We start from the raw sequence: 9,417 nt of genomic DNA, 5'->3' as shown, positions 1-9,417 counted from the left end.
AATTCATTACCTTTGGGTTTCCATGAGTTCAGGAGAGGTTACTGATATCTTTATTGCATTTATTAATTTACACATTTACTTATATTGGTATGTATATATTTATCTATTAGGTGAGTGTATTGTTCAGATAGATAATCTGTTTTTTTTTTTGGTGTGCCTCTTTGGCTTCTTTCTCTATTTCTTTTTGTTGTAGTTGTCCAGATGGAGAATGTTTTTGCAAATTACATGCCTGGTTTTAACAGTGTTTGTTTTCCTTTGGCAAAATTTCGAAAACTGATTTTAATTACATGAGAAATAATGAACGGTAGAAGTTTTCATAGTGCTATGATTTGTATGTGACGTATAAATGTAAATGAAAATTCTGCTAATGATGAGAATAAAATATAATGGATGTGATATAGCAGAAATAGAGAATAAAGCAAGAAAAGGCTGAATATAAAGAACGAGAAGAGAATAGTTCTTGTTAAAAATAATTAGAAGTTAAATCCGTTTGACTCGCTACGAACTCGCATCACATCAGCGCCAAAATTAAAGGTCTCAATTTACTTATTAACTATGTCCGTATCACAACCCTCTTGATGAAAATACTAGTTATGGCAACTGCCGAGCTAAGCTCGCCTCTTTGTCGTCATTCTCGCAAATATTACGATTTTTATTTCTTTTAGACTAAATTTCTTTTGATTATTGTTTTTTCCCTTGTTATTGCCAAAAAAAATTCCAAAGAAGTTATATTGAAAAAGCGCTTATCATCATAAAGTATCTCACAGATTAAACAGAGGTGAAGAGGGGGCGGAGCCAAATGACGTCATCGCAGTTACCAATAAGGGTGCATGTGATATATCAGATACAGCTAGATATATTATTATTTGTATAATTTACTCTATATTATTGCAATTTTTAGGCGAAAAAAAAAAACAAAAACTCCACTTTTTTTCTTAATAAATAGATTCCATAACCGCCAAACAGCCGTCATAATTCATACTTATCAAATTGGTATTGAACGTATGTTTTCCATTGATAAATCAAGAAGCGCTTTCTCACACCCATATTTTTTTTTTTTTTTTTTTTCAATTTTCGATAATACATACTTGAATACAAAACTCATTGTCAAACAACTGAAATCGGCCCTCTCACCAGAGACAGATTATAATATTAATATCTGTATTCAATTCCCTTTGTTTTGGTTATAAACCAAACTTACATAATTTTATATATGTCTATAACATTGAAAATAGCTCCGTAAAATGACTGTTCATAGACGGGTGTTCAAGAAAAATGGAATTGGGTACGAGGGACAAGTAGACAGTATATAGAGAAACCTGATAGGATTTTTTTGATCTCGAATAATTCCAGTTGGAAACCCGAAGCAAAGATCGCCCAGGCAGAGGTAAGATTGTGAGAAGAACGAGCTAAGTTTTTTTTTTTTTGGGCAAAACTGCATTCTGCTTGATATTTCGTGCATGATGCTCACAGCTTTCCCACGCCTCGTGCACTGCGTGCTGATCCCAAGAGCCACTACTGATTAACGGAATTTTACCTTCAGTGTTCGCTGTTATAAATCAGGTTCTCGTATGTTACTCTACGAGAAATGCTGATTTATTCAATGCATCATGGTAAATTCTTAGAAAGCTTAAATACACCTGACCGAAGGTCAGGTGGATAGAAAATATACACAGTACTATTGATTTTTTTTGTCCCAATAAAAGTCGGATACATAACCGGTTAATAATGTAATGTAGCCCACAACACACAATGTAGCCAGCTATCCACGCTTAGGGGCAGTTAGCTAGGGTTGGTTGAACTAAAGATGTGATACAAACACAACACACACATACGTGTGTGTGTGTGTGCGTGCACATAGCCTTCTAGGTTAAACCATCCTTTAGTTACAACCGCCACACACACACACACACATATGTACATATATATTATTTATTATATATATATATATATATATATATATATATTATATATATGTATATATTATATGTGTGTTGGTGTGTGTTTGTGTGTGTGTGTGTGGCTCAGCTTATATAGTTAAATAAATGCTAAATAACTAACTTTCAAACTTTTTATTAGGTAACATACAAATGCTACAATAATATCTGTCTTATATTAGGAAATTAACAAAAATAGAATACAGATACATGAAGTAAAATAAATGATATATCTTTATTGCTGTGCCACTAACTGCATGGTGTTATTATCTTGCGCTGATTTGTGATTTCTACTTTTTTTTTGCCTGTTGGCTTGAGTTGCTTTCTGATATGGATTGAATTTTAGATGACAAGGACACATTATACATCTGGCATCAATACACAGAAACGACAAAGCATGCTTCACCACATGCACATGCCGCACAGGTACTGTGTAATTGGTGTATAGTATATTATATATATATATAATATATATATATATAATGAGTTACGTATCATATATATATATATATAGTAGTATGTGTGTGTGTGTGTGTGTTTTGTTTGTTTGTATGTGTATATATATATACATACCTATACATAATATATCTAAACATAAACATTATATATAAAGTATCTGAATATAAGTATATATATCTATATATATATATAGTAATATATTAATCTATGAAATATATAAATTATATATATATACATATATATATATATATAATATATATATTATATAATATGAGATATATAATATACATACATACATATTTAAAGTACTTTTTTTCTTTCCTTTTACCTTATTCATGAATACTGACATGCAGCGACAGCGCATCGCCACCATCCGCTAACAGTTCTCTCTCCGCCTCATCAATGAACAGCAGAGAACAAAACAGCGTCCTCAACGTCTTCGAAAAATCGTGAACTTCTTTAAAAGCATCGAGAAAAATTATTGATTCATCTTGTAATTCTGAATTTTGAGTGAGTGTATCATATGTCGTGAAATAATGCAGTTGTTATAATACTTCTATCATTGCTTTGTCATAGGTTTGTTTTGTTTCTTCTGTAAGTTCTTTCACTAATTAAGATATCTATATTCCCTTTTCCACTCCGTCCTCCTGCGTGTTGTTTTCATTCTTAATTCTTCGCATGTTCATTCTCATAACCTCTCTTTCCTCCTCTCGCTTCACCCTTCGATCACTATATATATCATATATAATATATATTATATATATATAATAGATGAGATAATAGATAGATAATAGAAGATCGATAGTAGTAGATAGATAGATATATATGGTGTGTGTGTGTGTTGTGTGTGTGTGTGTGGTGTGTGTGTGTGTGGTGTGTGTGTGGTGTGTGTGTGTGTGTGTCTTTCTGCCTGTGTGCCTGTCTATCTACCAGTCTATCAACCTATCTACCAATCAGTCTACCCACCTATCCATCCATCCCATTCATCTCCCACGCCTTCCTCTCCCTCTTCTCCCCCAAAAGTGACCCTCCTGAGCACCAAGAACATGCGCCACTTTGCCTCATCATCTTGCTTCGCCTGGTTCGTCGTCAGCATAGGTCTAACTACTGCCTCAGCACTTCAGCGGGGTACATCGACGCCTCCGTTTACCTCATGGTGTTCATGGGCGGCCTAGTGTAGATCCCCTCATATCTCGCGTCCTGCTGGACGCTCTGAGAAGTGAGAGAGTGTTTCGGAGGAGTTGGAGGTGCCGAAGGAGGGTACTGGTGTGGGCGAGGGCGAGGGGTTGGTAATGAGGTGCTGGGGGAGGGACGGTGTCTTGAAGGGGCTAGAGGAGTGGGGTTATGAGTGTGGGGTAGGGTGTGGATGGGTTAAGGGGCGGTCACACTAGTTTCGTCTGTCCTAGCTGTAAAGGAAGCGATAATGCAAATCCCCCCTTGCTAATGCGGCACCGAGTGAGAACCGCTGTGTTGGTCTCTCCGTGGGGAAAGATTATACCAAACCAAAAACTGTAGTATAGTATTACTACGTTTGATATTTCTAAACTGTGATTATTTAGTCATGTTGGGTAAAAATTACTCGTTGAAATAAAGTACATAATCCATACTAACATATGGTCTCTCCCCCCCCCACTAAATTTTTAAAGATTAAGCCGACAAACGTTTCTTTGATCAGCGGATCCAACCCTCTCCACCCGCCTCACTGAAGACACTGGCATTTCACGCTGTCATACATGATGTTACTCCCTGGGTGACAAAATGAGGCCAGAGAACAATTATGAAATACCAGCCACAATATGACAAATCAGAATGTTCAATTATAATGAAATAATCACAGAACTTTGCCATTGTTTAAAAATCTCCGTAACAGCTGGGCACAGGCTGTGTCTAAGAATCGCCAGTTAATAATATTTTACAGGTTGTTGGTACGGAAAAGGGGCGTAACGGAGATAGTGAAGAAGGGGAGAGAGGGTGAATGGTAGAGGAAGGTGAGGAGGGAGGTGGGGGAGGGGGCTGGGAAGATAAGTTGGGAGGGGTGATGGGGACATGGGGGATGCTTGGATAGGGAGGGTCAAATGTTGAGATGAGTATATGTTAAGAGGTAAGAATTGGATAGATGAGGGAGGAGGGGAGGAACGAGGGGAAGGGGAGAGGTGTTAAAGGGTGGGAGAAGCGTACAGGGTACGGATGGAAAAAGAAGATAAGGGCAGAATATACGAGAGAGTGAAATAGGAGAGGGTAAGGAGGGATGAGGGAAAGGCGGGGAGAAGGAGGAGAGGGTGATAAGAATGCTGTGGAGTAGAATGGGAGAGTAAAGGGATGATATGAAAAGCAGTAAAGGTTTGAAAATTGTCAACTTTAGTGCTTGATCCCGGGGTGTTTTTTTTTTTGTTTTTTTGTTTCTTCTATTTCTTTTTTATTTCATTTCGTGTCCAGTATTTTTGGTACATATATTTTCTTTTTCCCACGAATTGTGTATATTAAATCTTATTGAGGATTATAGCAATGCAACTTTAGATCTATGGATAATTAGCATAAAAGTCCTGTAATCGACCATTCCAAATCTTTTTAAAGAAAATTAAGAAATAAAAAGAAAATTACTTCGACGAAATTTTTATCATTTTTTAATAATAACAATCATACAGAAAACAGCTTTCATGCGTCACTACACAACGAAATTGCTCTTGGCTGTAGATTCGGACGACGACTCAGTCTTGCGTTCCTCATTCATCACTCTGCGGCGCCGCCGGCCTGCTCATAATTGCTGTGCCAAAGGTAGGGGCGTGTGCTCGGGTTATAAACACACATCAATCATATATAATTTGTATATATATTATATATTATATAGATATCTCTATATCTATATGTTATCTATAGTATATATATATATATATATATCTATATATATATATATATATTGTGTGTGTATTTGTGTGTATGTGTGTACTGTGCGTGCGTTGTGCGTGTGGGTGTGTTTTTGTGATCTTTAATCAGAGTCACAGATTGTCCATCCACACACTCTACAACCCATCCGCATTTACAAAACCCCCTATCCCCCCACCCCACCCTCCACCCCGTCACCCTATCCCCAACCCTTACTACCCCTCCCCCCCCTCCTTCCCCCGCCTCGTCCCCAAGAGGAAGTAGGCTCAACCTGACCCTCGCGACCATCGGCAAGTTTCTTCAACTCGTCGGTCCCCCCCTTCGCTTCGCCTACATCTACTCCGCCGACTCGTGCCGACGGGCGTGCGCAACATCAGCGTCGGGACCTCGTCGATGTGCGCTCGGCTCGCCTCCGCCCTCGCGCTCTTCATCGCCGACCTGCTGGTGATCGTTGCTTGCGGGTGCTGTGTTTTGCCGTTGCATCTGTTTGTAGGGTTATAGGTAATATGTATGTATATGTATATATAATAATATATTATATATATATATATATATATCTATTAATATTATATAATCTATAGATATATTGTGTGTTGTGGTGTGTGTGTGGGTGTGTGTGTGTGTGTGTGGTTATGTGTTAGAATAAAAATAAAACAATATTATTTTTAAAATACAGAATATACTATAAAAAACGAAAGATAAAACTGCAAGAATCAGAGACACAGACAACTATAATAACGTTAAAACAACACAAAAAGCACTCCCCCCCCCCAGTGCGATGTCCACTACGCGTCCCTTCCACGTCTTTAGTTCGGCCTGCTGTCTGTCGCCGCCGGTCGCTGCCCTCCTGCTGCCCCGAAACAGGCCACAGCCGACTCACCCGAGACTGTGGAGGAGGTCGAGGCATGCCCATGTAGTGGGAGGCGTGCACAGGGAGTGGTGTTGATGTCAGGACTGCAGGGTCAAAGTGGAAGGTGGGTAGTGGGGGAAATGGGAACAGTGAGTGGGGAATGAGGGCCAGAGAATGGAGAATTGGACGGAGTGGGGATGGCGATTAGAGAATGTGAAGGCAGGGAGTGGGGGAATAGTAACAGGGAGTGGGGAATGGGGAATGGCTGGTAAGGGCACTGATCTGGAATGGGGTATGTTGGGAAGGGGATAAGCGATTTAGGGAATTATTGGGAGTGAGCTGGAAGGGTGAATGGTGAATGGTTGTAAGGAACTGAAAAGGACAGGAGATTAGTATTGATATGTAAAAAAGGAAGTAAATAACTGGTGGAATGGGAAAAACTATGTAAAAGGACTGGGAAATAATTGGGAATGGGGCATGACCTGTAACGGTTCTCGGGAAGGATTGGCGAATGGGTAATGATATATAAGAGAACTGGGAAATGATTGGGAAATAGCGTATGGCTGGTAAGGGTACTCGAGAAGGACTGGGGAATGGCGAAAGCTATGTAATCGGACTGGGAAATTATTAGGAAATGGGGCATAGCACTGACAGGAAAGGGAACTGGGCACCGGTCGACATGGGGGTAGCGAATGTCACTTTTTTTTTGCATGTATGTTTGTGCTGTTACACATTCACGATGAAAAGTAGCTATTGTTACATAATTTCTTTGTTGGATAGTTTTTTTGTTGTTGTTGTTGTATAACTTAATATTTATGATTATGCAAATACTTTTCATTCTCTAATTTTCCTTTTCCAGCGACCAGTCATGTCTACAACAGTGGTTCGAATACAGCACTTCTTTCTGTCTCCTGAAAGAGGAAAAGGAGTTTTACGAAAAGAGAAGAAGCAGAAAAAGGAAGAAAATTTATATAGAGAGATTTTGCTGGCTCATATATCTCTCTCGAAATAAAGGAGGAGAATGAAAGGAAAGAGTGAATTGCAAAAAAAAGAGCGTTAAAGTGCGAAAAGAGGGAGATAGAAATTTGTTTTAATCACACACACACGCACGCACGCATACACATACAGACGCACACACACACACAGACACACACAACACACACACACACACACACACACACACACACACACACACACACACGCACACACACAAACAAACACACGTACAAACACGCACACACACGCAAATTCATGTACGTATCTAAACATATATAAATCTAATAAGCATGACGATTTTTTCCATTATCAAGCAACTGCCAGTGCTTGTGAAAACGAGTGAAAAAATCTCGACACAATCACGTAATTTTCCTCAAGTGTGATACGTTGAGCAGGAAAATCAATGTCAAAGAAAACGGTTTTGTCTTTCTTAGATCGTTTGTTCGTAGCGTTGTCATATTTTTTCGTCGTTTTAGGTTTATATTGATGGTTGTTTGTTGTGAGTGTATGATGGTTGTTGGTTAGGATAAAGAGAGAAAAAAATATTAAAGAGTGTGTCTGAATTAAGTGTAGATGTTGATAATGTTATTTTTAATCCTTTTTTTGGTTGTTATTTTGTAAGACGTGTTTGAATAAATATATTGAAATAAAAACGGAAGTTTGACTACCATGTTATAGTTTGAGAGAATCTCTCTCTCTCTCTCTCTCTCTCTCTCTCTCTCTCTCTCTCTCTTCTCCGGCCGTCTTTCTCTCTCTCTCTCTTCTTCTTTCTCTCTCTCCTTATCTCTCTCTCTCCTCTCTCTCTCCTCACGCTTTATCTTTCTCTTTCTCTCTCTCTCTCTCTCTCTCTCTCTCTCTCATTTCCCCCATTTTCTCTCTCTCCATCTATCTATTATTCCAAATATCTGTCTCTTCTCGATTTATCATATCTCTATCTATCTTTGTCTGCGAGTATGCGTGTGTATGTTCTTGGAAGGCCATGTATATCTCCTTTCATCTTCTCAAAACCGAGTCATGCATTGCACACAGACACAGTGCGATAGTTTTTTAAAGGGATGTCGAAAAAAAAATACTACATAATGATTCTATTACAGGTTTGTGTGCGAGCGTGGTATTCTGTGCATGATATTCACCCTAAGATCTTCTCTCGCCAGCTGGAGATGTCATGCATACATATTTCACATCTTCGAACATAGTGTGAAGAAAAAAAGAAGAAAAAAGTACAGGTAATGAAATTATGTCAGGAAAAATACTCAAATCATAAATGTTTTTCCTTTTTTTTGTAAAATGACTCAAAAATGCTTGAGGGGTATGAAAATTGGAAAAGAAGACAGGGAGGAAGAGGGAAAAGGAGGAGGATTTGTGTGTGTGTGTGAGAGAGAAAGAGAGAGAGAGAGAAAGAGAGAGAGAGCGAGTAGAAGAGAGGAGGAGAGAGAGAGAGAGAGAGAGGAGAGGAAATAAGAGGGAGAGAGCAGAGAGAGCGAGAGAGAAAGAGAGAGAGGGAGAGAGAGAGAGAGAGAGAAAGAGAAAAAATTATCGGGGAGAGGGGAGACAAGAGAGGGAGAGAGAGAAAAATGTGAGATAAAAAGTGAGCGGGAAAGGGAGAGGGAGAGAGAAAGAGAGATAGAGATAGAGAGAGGTGAGAGAGTGCAAGGGTGCATGTGTGCAGTAATACAAAAATTCCCGTGAACCACTTTACGGATAAAAGCATAACAAAAAAGAACCCAATCTATCTTTTTTTTTTGTGTGTGTGTGGGGGGGGGGGTTGAGATTCGCGCAAATGTCCCAAAGGATTATATCAACGTTTTTTTTTTTCTCGGTAGAAGTCACTTTTTTACGCCCGATATCATTCAGCAACACGCACGTTTATCACACTCACCTAAAGATAAAAAGTCCTTTCTTGTGTGGTTCTGCATGTCCATTTTACAAGGCCTTCGGAGAGAAGAGCAGCGTTGCTATACATTTTTTAAAAATATCTTATTCATTTATTTTATCATTCTTATTCTTATTATTATTTTGTAAATACCAGTTATCTAGACCTCTCGATTCATGAAAACGGAAGCGGAAATGGTATATGATAAACTACATGGAGATGATATATAATCGTATATAAAGGATGGTGATATCATGGTATATATTTAACCATTGATATCTACGTGAATTGGTATTTTACAGAGTGTAGATTTCGAAGTATTGCAGTGAGCATGGGTTACTATTCTTAAAAAAAAAAATAAAAAAAATAAAAATAAAAAAAATCATCGCCATACCTTTATGTAAGCACAAACATGGGTG

The 9,417-nt window shown here is 38.5% G+C and overlaps 1 protein-coding gene across 3 annotated transcripts in view; it reads left to right on the top strand.

Annotated features, from left to right (window-relative positions):
- Positions 1-7,778, top strand: part of LOC119590052 (organic cation transporter protein-like) — a 38,309-nt gene extending 30,531 nt beyond the window's left edge. The window contains exon 15 of one of the 3 annotated variants that reach the window (XM_037938793.1): positions 6,989-7,778. The gene's annotated coding sequence lies outside the window, so the exon portion shown is untranslated. The remainder of the gene's footprint in view (positions 1-6,988) is intronic. The other 2 variants (XM_037938795.1, XM_037938794.1) reach the window with 2 other exon arrangements.
- Positions 7,779-9,417: the final 1,639 nt, after the last annotated feature.

Source organism: Penaeus monodon, chromosome 26, assembly GCF_015228065.2.
Source record: "Penaeus monodon isolate SGIC_2016 chromosome 26, NSTDA_Pmon_1, whole genome shotgun sequence".
Classification (NCBI taxonomy): domain Eukaryota; kingdom Metazoa; phylum Arthropoda; class Malacostraca; order Decapoda; family Penaeidae; genus Penaeus; species Penaeus monodon.
The sequence above is the reverse complement of the archived record's forward strand: the minus strand, read 5'-3'. Positions and strand labels throughout refer to the sequence as shown.